Consider the following 12,072-nt stretch of genomic DNA (forward strand, 5'->3'; position numbering starts at 1 on the left):
CTGTAGTTTGCAGAGTTTTGTAAAGAATCAGACAAAAGTTGATTTTAACTGCCCATCCAACACAAAAACAAATGTGGTCTAAGTGGAGTGAACATCAAGAGTAATTTCAGCATATAGCTTACATGTGCAGCTTTCCCAACAGAGTGACCTACTGAGGCACACACACACAGTGGTAACAAACAGCAAATTCATGTAGCAGCAGTACACTACATGGTCAAAGGTTTGTGAACATTTGACTATCACACCCATATGTGATTTTTGAACATCCCATTGCAGATTTTGTTACCTCTTTGCTGTTATTATACCCTCCAATCTCTGGGAAGACTTTCTGCAATATTTTGGAATGTGGCTATGGAGATGTGCTCATTCACCAGGTTAGGCATTGGATGTTGAGCAAGAATACCTGGGGTGCAGTCAGCGTTCCAATCCATCTCAAAGGTGTTCACAGGAATTGAGGTCAAATTTCACTGATGGTCAAACCCACTGATGGGTTTTTGTTTTTTTAAATCTCCACAAAATGACCAAGTGCCAGGTACAGCTCCAAAAGGAGTGCATTTGCTTTCATATACAAGTCCAAGAGGGAAAGAAAATTTATTCCCACTTGGAGGGATAAATCTGACTTAGTGGGCTACAACAAAGAACAATGGTTACAGTGGTGCTTGAAAGTTTGTGAACCCTTTAGAATTTTCTATATTTCTGCACAAGTATGACCTAAAACATCATCAGATTTTCACACAAGTCTTAAAAGTAGATAAAGAGTACCCAGTTAAACAAATGAGACAAAAATATTATACTTGGTCATTTATTTATTGAGGAAAATGAGCCAATATTACATATCTGTGAGTGGCAAAAGTATGTGAATGTTTGTTTTCAGTATCTGGCGTGACTCCCTTGTGCAGCATTAACTGCAACTAAATATTTCCAGTAACTGTTGATCAGTCCTGCACACCGGCTTGGAGGAATTTTAGCTCATTCCTCTGTACAAAACAGCTTCAGCTCTGGGATGTTGGTGGGTTTCCTCACATGAACTACTCGCTTCAGGTCCTTCCACAACATTTCGATTGGATTAAGGTCAGGACTTTGACTTGGCCATTCCAAAACATTAACTTTATTCTTCTTTAACCATTCTTTGGTAGAACGACTTTTGTGCTTAGGGTCATTCTCTTGTTCATGGACAGATGTCCTGACATTTTCCTTTAGAATTTGCTGGTATAATTCAGAATTCATTGTTCCATCAATGATGGCAAGCCGTCCTGGCCCAGATGCAGCAAAACAGGCCCAAACCATTACACTACCACTACCATGTTTCACAGATGGGATAAGGGTCTTATGCTGGAATGTAGTGTTTTCCTTTCCCCAATCATAACGCTTCTCATTTAAACAAAAAATATTCTATTTTGGTCTCATCCATCCACAAAACATTTTTCCAACAGCCTTCTGGCTTGTCCACGTGATCTTTAGCAAACTGCAGATGAGCAGCAATGCTCTTTTTGGAGAGCAGTGGCTTTCTCCTTGCAACCCTGCCATGCACACCATTGTTGTTCAGTGTTCTCCTGATGGTGGACTCATGAACATTAGCCAATGTGAGAGGGGCCTTCAGTTGCTTAGAAGTTACCCTGGGGTCCTTCATAACCTCGCTGACTATTACACGCCTTGCTCTTGGAGTGATCTTTGTTGGTCGACCACTCCTGGGGAGGGTAAAAATGGTCTTGAATTTCATCCATTTGTACACAATCTGTCTGACTGTGGATTGGTGGAGTCCAAACTCTTTAGAGATAGTTTTGTAACCTTTTCCAGCCTGATGAGCATCAACAATGCTTTTTCTGAGGTCCTCAGAAATCTCCTTTGTTCGTGCCATGATACACTTCCACAAACATGTGTTGTGAAGATCAGACTTTGATAGATCCCTGTTCTTTAAATAAAACAGGGTGCCCACTCATACCTGATTGTCATCCCATTGATTGAAAACACCTGACTCTAATTTCACCTTCAAATTAACTGCTAATCCTAGAGGTTCACATACTTTTGCCACTCACAGATATGTAATGTTGGATCATTTTCCTCAATAAATAAATGACCAAGTATAATATTTTTGTTTCATTTGTTTAACTGGGTTCTTTTTATCTACTTTTAGGACTTGTGTGAAAATGTGATGATGTTTTAGGTCATATTTATGCAGAAATATAGAAAATTCAAAAGGGTTCACAAACTTTCAAGCATCACTGTATTAACAATATTCAGTTAGAGTATATGCATGTTACTTGACTTGAAATCTGATCCAAAGCATAAGCAAGGTTTAATGTTACCATATGTGTATCTGGTCAATGCATTCAGCTTTATAACCATGCTGCTTGTGTGTGTTTGTGTTTTAAATTATCTGTTGTTCCTTCTCAGCAAAAACCTTATCCAAGTGAGATTTTTTTTTTAAACAGACAGCAAGAAGAGTTTGTAAGTGCAGTAAAAGTGCCTATTATTTCCTTCAGGAGAATGGATGCTCTCATTGTTTAAAAAAAACCCAAACACCTCAAAGCATATAAATGCAAACATTATCCATTGGTGACATGGTTTGGCATTGGTGACGGGTTTGGCATTGTCTTGCTGAAAGAAGGAAGGCCTTCCCAGAAAAAGATTTTGTCTGGATGGCAGCATATTGTTCTGAAACGTAGTGCACATGACATGGGTAGCTTGTACATCTGAGAAGGCATCATTAATGCTGGCTGATTGATTGATTTTATATACATCAATCAATCAATCAGCCAGCATTAATGACGCCTTCTCAGATGTACAAGCTACCCATGTCATGTGCACTAATGCACCCTCATACCATCACAGGTGCTAGCTTTTGAACTGTGCACTGATCACAAGCCGGATGGTCCCACTCCTCTTTAGCCTGGAGGATGTGGTGTCCATGATTTCTCAAAAGAATTTCTACTTTTGATTCGTCAGACCTCGAGACAATTTTCTACTTTGCTTCAGTACACTGTAAAAGAGCTTGGGCCCAAAGAAGGTAGCAGTGTTTCTGGATATTGTTTATATATGATTTTAACTTGCATTTGTGGATGCAGTTATGAACTGTTTTCTCAGGCGATGATTTTCTGAACTGTTCCTGAGCCCACACAGTGATTTCCACTACAGATGTGTCTACTTTTAATGTAGTTTCGCCTGAGCACCTGAAGATCACAGGCACCCAATGTCAGTTTTCAGCCTCGTCTTTTGCATAGAGATTTCTCTAGATTCTCTGAATCTTTTCATGATATTATGTACCATGGAAGGGCGGCACGGTGGTGTAGTGGTTAGCGCGGTCACCTCACAGCAAGAAGTTCCGGGTTCGAGCCCCGTGGCCAGTGAGGGCCTTTCTGTGCGCAGTTTGCAGGTTCTCCCCGTGTCCACATGGGTTTCCTCCGGGTGCTCCGGTTTCCCCCACAGTCCAAAGACATGCAGGTTAGGTTAACTGGTGACTCTAAATTGACCGTAGGTGTGAATGTGAGTGTGAATGGTTGTATGTGTCTATGTGTCAGCCCTGTGATGACCTGGCGACTTGTCCAGGGTGTACCCTGCCTTTCGCCTGTAGTCAGCTGGAATAGGCTCCAGCTTGGCTGTGACCCTGTAGAACAGGATAAAGCGGCTAGAGATGAGATGTACCATAGATGATGTGATCCCCAAATTCTTTGCAATCTTACCTTGATGAATGTTATTCTTAAATTGTTGCATTGTTTCTCCATGCAGTCTTTCACAAAATGGTGAACCCCTTCCCGTCTTTACTTCTGAGAGATTTGGCCTCTCTGGGATGCTCTTTTATACCCAATCATGTTACTGACCTGTTGCCAATTAACCAAATTAGGGTTTTTTTTGTTGCTGTTTTGTTTTTTAGCATTACACAACGTTTTCAGTCTTTTGTTGCCCAACTTTTCTGAAATGTATTGCTGACATCAAATTCTAGATGAGCATATATTAAAAAAAACATTAAAATTCTCATTCTCAACATTTCATATGTTGTCTTTGTCCTATTTTCAATGAAATATAGGATTTCCATGATTTGCAAATCTTCATATTCTCATCTCATCTCATTATCTCTAGCCGCTTTATCCTTCTACAGGGTCGCAGGCAAGCTGGAGCCTATCCCAGCTGACTACGGGCGAAAGGCGGGGTACACCCTGGACAAGTCGCCAGGTCATCACAGGGCTGACACATAGACACAGACAACCATTCACACTCACATTCACACCTACGGTCAATTTAGAGTCACCAGTTAACCTAACCTGCATGTCTTTGGACTGTGGGGGAAACCGGAGCACCCGGAGGAAACCCACGCGGACACGGGGAGAACGTGCAAACTCCACACAGAAAGGCCCTCGCCGGCCCCGGGGCTCGAACCCAGGACCTTCTTGCTGTGAGGCGACAGCGCTAACCACTACACCACCATGCCTCTTCATATTCTGTTTTTATTTATGTTTCACACAGTGCCCCAACTTTTTTGGAATTGGGGATGTACATACACACACGCATGCAGGCACGCACATGCGCACGCACACACACACAGAATGTCATTTCTTTCAGCTCCCCCCTTTTTTGCTTTGTACTGATTTATAAGTTTACATTTGCTATTTGCACAGTTGCCGGACTCATTGCAATATGACTGTTATGAACCTGACAAGCTCTGTTTCTTTCTTTGTTAAATTTAATTTCATAGAGAGGAAATTGACGCCAAACGCATCAACAGTGATGCCATCACCGCCAACAAGTCTAGTCCTTCTGTTTACCAAGTTGTATGCTTGAAATATCCTTTATGTACAAGTTGTTATACTTGTACAATTATGCATGTGACAAATAAAAAAAAATCTTGAATCTTTTGGTGGCAGACAACCCAATTTTTTTTTAGGTGAGCAAAATTATTGGGTCAGACAATCTTACAGTATTTAACACAATTTGTTTGCATGTCCCTTGCTTGCAATAATTGCATCAAATTGGTGACCCACTGATCTAACCAAATGTGCATTCTTAATACTACACAAAAATATTAAGTGTCAAGATTTTTATGATGCTTTTCCATGCTTGTACTGCTGCTTCTTTCAGTTGTGTGTGTGTGTGTGTGGGGGGGGGGGGGGGGGGGGGCTCTCTTCAGGAGGTGAAATGCATACACAATTGGATTAAGGTCTGGTTTTATACTTTGGTACTCTAAAATCTTGCATTTTTTCCCCCCTGACAAAGTGTTTTGTTATGATGGCAGTGTGTTTTGGATCATTGCTTTGGTGCACGATGGAGTTCTTCTCAATTAGATTGGATGAATTTCTCTGCAAATTAGCAATGTTTCTGCAGACTTCTGAATTCATTCTGCTGCTACCACCATGACTTACATCATCAGTAAGGATTGGTGAGCCCCTTTCAGAAGCAGTCATGCAAACCCAAGCCATGACACTACCGCCTACGTGCTTAACCAATGAGCTCGTATGTTTTCTTTCTCCACACTTTGGCCTTTCCATTACTTTGGTAGAGGTTAGTCTCACAGTGCATAAAATTGTGTCATGGCCCATAGAACTTTGTTCCTGAAGCTTTGTGGTTCATCTCTGTAACAAATACCTTCCGATTCTTATTTCAGATAAGTGACTTTCATCTTGTTCTATGGCCACAAGATGAATATTTCTGCTGTCAAAGTCTTTTTTGAACAGTGAATTGTGATTCCTTCACTCCTGCCCTGTGGAAGTTGTTGGTGACTTCACTGACTGTGGTTTTTGGGTTTTTCTTCACAGATCTCACAAATGTTTGTCATCAACTGCTGATAGTTTCTGATACGATTAATCTTTGGGGTGCACCTGTTTCTCTGTTTTTCATAACACACAGGATGTTTCAACTAGCACACAAAACTCTCAGCATGTATTCTTCTGCACCCAAGATCAACTTCTTACTTGGCAGTGCTCTGAACTCCTGCCTCTGTTACTATGCATGTCATTATTTGCCACCATGTCTTCACCAATTGTAGAAGAATACATGCATTTCTTTGTTCAAACTGACCAATCATGTATGCCTCAACACACCCTTATGTGTGAATATATGTCTGACTTGGAATAAACTGAGAAACATCTCTAAACATGGTCTCTGCATCAGTGATATCACTTCCAGCCCTGTGAGGAAACAAGTCACTGAGGGTCAGACAGGTGGGGATTATTAATTCAATTTTCTATTCTCAAAACTTGGATGTACACAATTACAGAATTTAACAGTTTGCTTGGCTAACCTGTTCAATGTCTGGTTGCTCGTTTATTTCTTTTTCAGGATATTCCAAATTGTTGGACTGACTATGCCCACTGGTTGTGCAATGGCTTGGATCGATTTTCCCTCTTTTCTCAGCTTGCTTTTCTCCCATAGACAACTCTGTTCATGTTGGTCCATCCTTTTTAAAAACAAATGCAGTCTTCACAGGCCAAACCCAGGGCCTGTGAAGCCAAGAGTAGACATTCATCTATTAACTGTTTAAACAGTCAATCTAACAGGGCACACCTGGGCAACAAGAAACATCTGTTGGTCCAATATTCCTTCTCAAAGATCACTTGAAAACTGGGTGGGTTCAAACAAAAGGTGCCACGTTCTAAATTCCGATCTATTGTCTCATATACATCTTTTGATCTCTTCAGTGTATAGCAAAAACAAAAGTATTGGCCTTGCTCCACCAATACATTTGGAGGGGACACTACTTGATTTAAAAAATATATATATATATATTTTCCAACTGCGCTATCAGCGAGATTGTGTTCCTAACCATTTTGGTTTCCATCGCTTTATACGAGTCTGATAAGCTAGTTTAATTCCTTTATTAAATCAAATTTGCTTTGATTAACTGATTCCAGAATATTTTCTTTTTCATTAAAGTCACTAGTATTTTCTAATTTCTCAGATACATAATGTATGCTGAATGTACACTATATGGCCAAACACTGATATCTGGGCTTTGCCCATACTGTTGCCACAATGTTGGAGGAACATAATTGTAAATAATGACTATGCTGTGCCATTACACTAACCCCCTACTGGAACTACCATGCCCAGCCAAAATCTATTCCAGCATGACAATGCCCGGGTGCAGAAAGCGAGGTTCATGAAGACATGGTTTCCTAAAGTTTTAGTGGAAAAAATTAAGTGGCCTGTATAGGGTCCTGACCTTAGCCCCACTGAATATCTCCGGGATGAATTGGAATGCGGGGCGGCACGGTGGTGTAGTGGTTAGCGCTGTCGCCTCACAGCAAGAAGGTCCTGGGTTCGAGCCCCGGGGCCGGCGAGGGCCTTTCTGTGTGGAGTTTGCACGTTCTCCCCGTGTCCGCGTGGGTTTCCTCCGGGTGCTCCGGTTTCCCCCACAGTCCAAAGACATGCAGGTTAGGTTAACTGGTGACTCTAAATTGACCGTAGGTGTGAATGTGAGTGTGAATGGTTGTCTGTGTCTATGTGTCAGCCCTGTGATGACCTGGCGACTTGTCCAGGGTGTACCCCGCCTTTCGCCCGTAGTCAGCTGGGATAGGCTCCAGCTTGCCTGCGACCCTGTAGAAGGATAAAGCGGCTAGAGATAATGAGATGAGATGAGATGAATTGGAATGCCAACTGCACTCAAGTCACCTGACCTCACTAATGCTAGTTTGGCTGAATGGGGTTTGTGGGATTGTGCCCAATCACAGCCAAAATCTAGCATAAAGTCTTCCCTGAAGAGTGGAGCTTATTATAACAGCAAAGGGGGACCATATCTGGAATGGGTTGTTCAAAAAGGTCCATGAACCAAAATTTTTGTAAAGGTAATTTATTTTTTGAATAATAAAAAATTGTTGACTTTTTATTTAAACATTTCTGCTTTACTTTTTGTAATGTTTCTAATATGTTATAGAAGAAACCGGGGTTCGTGGCTACACTGATTTATTAACATAACTGAATCAGGGTACAGGTACACCGTGCCATGTTCATTATTCATCTACTGAATGCTTTCAACACACACACACACACAGACACATATCCGGGGGTACATAACATCTGCAGCCCTCTTGTGGCAGGGGGGTAAAAGTACAACTCATTAACTTATAACATCACCCTTTTTCTTGAGATCAAATCATCACAAACAAACTATTTCACCAGCAATCTTATAACTAGCAATCTTATCTAGCAATCTGTGTATTATTACTTTTCTTTTAACACATACACATATGACTATGAACTCATTTTTTCTTTTAACCTTGACATTACTTAATAAGCAAATTAAACATGAACTCAATTTTCAATGAAAAGGATACAGCTCATAGTCCTTATAGATTCAGCCTGTCAGGTGCTTTGACAGTGTGCGCTGATCTTAACACTAGCAAGTCAGTCTCTACAGCTCTCTGGTGATCATGCGAGGGTGGTTCTGCTGGTGCAGTGAAGGCTGGATCTCCCTGAGAATCTTCATCTGCCTGTTCTTGCCAGATGTCTTGTGTTTTTAGTAGACTCCGTCGATTCCTCCTGAGGATTTGACCATCTTCTGTTTTGACATTGTAGGATCTTGGACTCACTTCCTCAAGAACTGTTGCTTTCTTGCTCCAGGTGTTGGAATCATGAATTCTCACTGTGTCATGCCTAGCCAGTGGTACTAAGCTTTTTGTTGACTTGTCATAATTTGCTTTTTGTCTCTTTTGAAGACGTTTTTGTTTCACTTCCTTTTGTTTCTGCTCAGAGGTGTATGGAAGTGTGGTGCGTAGTCTGCGTCCCATAAGAATTTCTGCAGGGGACAAGCCATGCTCAAGAGGTGAAGCTCTATAACTTAACAGAGCTAAGTATGGGTCTGAATGACTTTCTTGTGCTTTCTTGAGCAGCTGCTTGACTATATGCACACCTTTCTCTGCCTTTCCGTTCGATTGAGCATACAGGGAACTAGAAGTCACATGACGAAAGTCATATTCTTGTGCAAAATCCTGAAACTCTTTGCAGCTATAGGATGGACCATTGTCACTGTAGACAATCTGAGGAATCCCGTGCCCTGCAAAGATAGATTTCATGTGCTTAATCACACAGGCCGCTGACATGTTGGGGAGCAGTGCCATCTCTGGGTAGTTGGATAGGTAGTCGATTACAAGCAGGTAATTCTTTCCATTCAAGTAGAACAAATCAGTCCCAACTTTTTGCCAGGGCTCGTCAGGTATCTCTGTGATTGTCATGGGCTCTTTTGGCTGTTTTGCTTGATGTTTTAGACATGTGGTACATCTTGACACCATTCTGTCGATATCAGCATTAATGCCTGGCCAGTAGATTGAAGTTCTAGCCCTTCTCTTGCATTTTTCCATGCCTAGATGACCTTCGTGCAGCCTTTTAAGCATGTCTGGTCTCAGAGACTGAGGAATGACTATTCTGCTCTTTCGCAACAGCAGTCCATTAACAAAACTCAGCTCTCCTCTACGTAATGTTGTAATACTGTTGACACTCACCCCGTGGCCAATCTTCATTCATCAGCTTGATGACTCTCTGTAGGACGATATCCTTCTTTGTTTCAGCAGCGATCAGCCTCGATTTCATGTCAGACAGGGGCAGTGTCTCAGTGATCAAGTTCACATGTAGATTCACTTCATTTTCAGTGGAACACTCGTCATGCTCCTCGCTCTGTGTGGTTGCCCTAGACAGAGCATCAGCTAGCACTATGTGCTTACCAGGTGTGTAAATCAGGTCAAAATCATAGCGTTATAGCTTCATCATGAGCCTTTGAATGCGTGGTGACATTTCACTGAGGTTTTTCTTGATGATGGCTATTAACGGCTTGTGGTCTGTCTCTGCTACAAACTTTGGTAGGCCATACACATAGCCATGGAACTTCTGGAAACCGTACACAAGTCCCAAACACTCTTTTTCAATTTGAGCATAGCGGCACTCTGCACTTGTCATCGTTCTCGACGCATAGGCGACTGGCTTCCAGTCTTCTCCAGATGCCTGCAGCAGAACAGCTCCAATGCCATCCTTTGATGAGTCCATGGATATCTTTATCCTCTTAGACGGATCGAAAAACGTCAACACTGGTTCTGTGGTGAGAGTAGTCTTCAGATGGGACCATTCTGCCTCATGTTCAGATGTCCACTTGAACTCACACCTGTCACGCAGTAGCTCTCTTAAGTGTACAGTCTTGCACGATAAGTTTGGAATGAATTTTCCAATGAAATTGATCATGCCTAATGCACGCAACACACCTTTGTTGTCTTCAGGTCTTGGCACGTCCAGTATTGCTTTTATCTTGCTTTTGTCTGGTTCAACACGGGCTGCTGACAGCTTATCACCAAGAAAGGTGATTTCCTTCACTCCGAACTGACACTTGGATCTGTTCAGCTTCAGCTGGTACTTCTGAACTCTCTGCAGCACTTTGACGAGCCTTTCATTGTGTTGCTCGAGTGTAGATCCCCATAAGATCAAATCATCAACAAACACACGTATGCCTTCAATGCCCTCTATGATGTGCTCCATTGTTCTGTGGAATACTTCTGGAGTGGAGCATATGCCAAAAGGCATTCTCTGGAAGCAGTAGCGCCCATATGGTGTATTGAAAGTGCAGTACTTTGTACTGTCCTCCTGCAGTTTTAACTGCCAGAAGCCCTGCGAAGCATCCAATTTACTGAAGTAGTTGGCACCGGCCATCTCGCTTGTTATCTCATCTCTGGTAGGTATTTGATAATGTTCTCTTTTTATGTTGTTATTCAGATCTTTTGGATCCATGCACACACGTAGGTCTCCATTCGATTTTCTGACACATACCATCGAATTCACCCATTCCGTCGGCTCTTTCACTTTCTTTATCACACCCAGTGACATCATTCTATCCAGTTCTTGTTTCAGCTTTTCTCGTAGGGGAGCTGGAACGCACCTGGGAGCATGGACGACTGGCTGTGCATCATCCTTCAGTTGTATCTTATAGGTGAATGGTAAGACTCCAAACCCCTTGAAGATGTCTGGGTATTGGTTTACTATTGACGCCACACAAGTCTGGCTATTAACATTGTTAATGCAGTAAACCCTCTTCACTAAGCCTAAATTCTCACATGCAGTGTCACCTACTGTAATAATGAGTCATGTCCATCCGGAACAACTACAAACATAAGGTGATGCTCTTTTCTTTTAATTTTCACTTTTAGTTTGCATGTGCCTTTTGTGTCAATGTTGTGTCCATTGTAGGCTTTGAGCTTCACTGAGCTGGGATGGATGCGTGGTTTCACCTTCATAGCTCTGATGTCACATTCACTAATTAAATTGGCCTTTGCCCGTGTCTAACTTCAGAGGAATGACTGCACCATTTATCGCCAGTGGCACAATCCACTTGTCCTTCCCAACACAGGTTGCATTTGTGCACTGTTCAATGTCTTTTGGCTGGGCTACCATGCCATCGTCAGCCTGCACTACCATGCCGACAAAGAATGAATCAGCAAGCTCCGTTTCTTCCACTGTGTGAATCTGATCACTTCTACTTTGTTTACCTTTGGAAAAGCATTGCTTAGCAAAGTGATTTTTCCCTTTACATTTGCTACACATTTTGCCAAATGCTGGGCATTGTTTAGGTGCATGCTGATTGCCACATCTTTTGCAGGAAAATGTTTCCGTGTCTTTTTGTTGTTTACTGTTTTTTCTGTTTCTGCCTTGGCTTATTCACCGTGGCCACGGGCACCGTTGCACTCTCCTGATCCTTCTGCGCGCTGAACGTTTTTGCATGCTGCTGAGCCAGTTCACTCGCGTGACATATTTTCATAGCATCTGCTAAAGTTAGCTCAGTCTCTCGTAGTAACCTCTCTCTCACTTTTTTGTCATGTATTCCGAACACTATTTGGTCACGAATCATTGAATCTTTAAGTTCTCCGAAGTTACATGTCCTTGCTTTCAATTTCAAGTCCGTCACAAAAGCATCAAAACTTTCAGTCTGCAATTGCATGCGGGATCGAAACACATACCGTTCAAAGGTCTCGTTCTTCTTTGGTGAACAGTGTTCATTAAACTTTTCCACGACTTTGTCGAACTTTTCATTGTCATCCCTGTTAGCAAACACAAACGTGTTGAATACCTCCACAGCCTGAGGTCCTGCGATGGTGAGAAGCAGTGCTA

General features: G+C 42.1%; 1 protein-coding gene across 2 annotated transcripts in view; it reads right to left on the reverse strand.

Moving 5' to 3' along the window:
- The window catches only part of epc1b (enhancer of polycomb homolog 1 (Drosophila) b), a 245,457-nt gene that overhangs the window by 77,277 nt on the left and 156,108 nt on the right, over positions 1–12,072 (reverse strand). The gene's annotated exons all lie outside the window — the stretch shown is intronic.

This window comes from Neoarius graeffei, chromosome 23 (assembly GCF_027579695.1).
Source record: "Neoarius graeffei isolate fNeoGra1 chromosome 23, fNeoGra1.pri, whole genome shotgun sequence".
Lineage (NCBI taxonomy): Eukaryota > Metazoa > Chordata > Actinopteri > Siluriformes > Ariidae > Neoarius > Neoarius graeffei.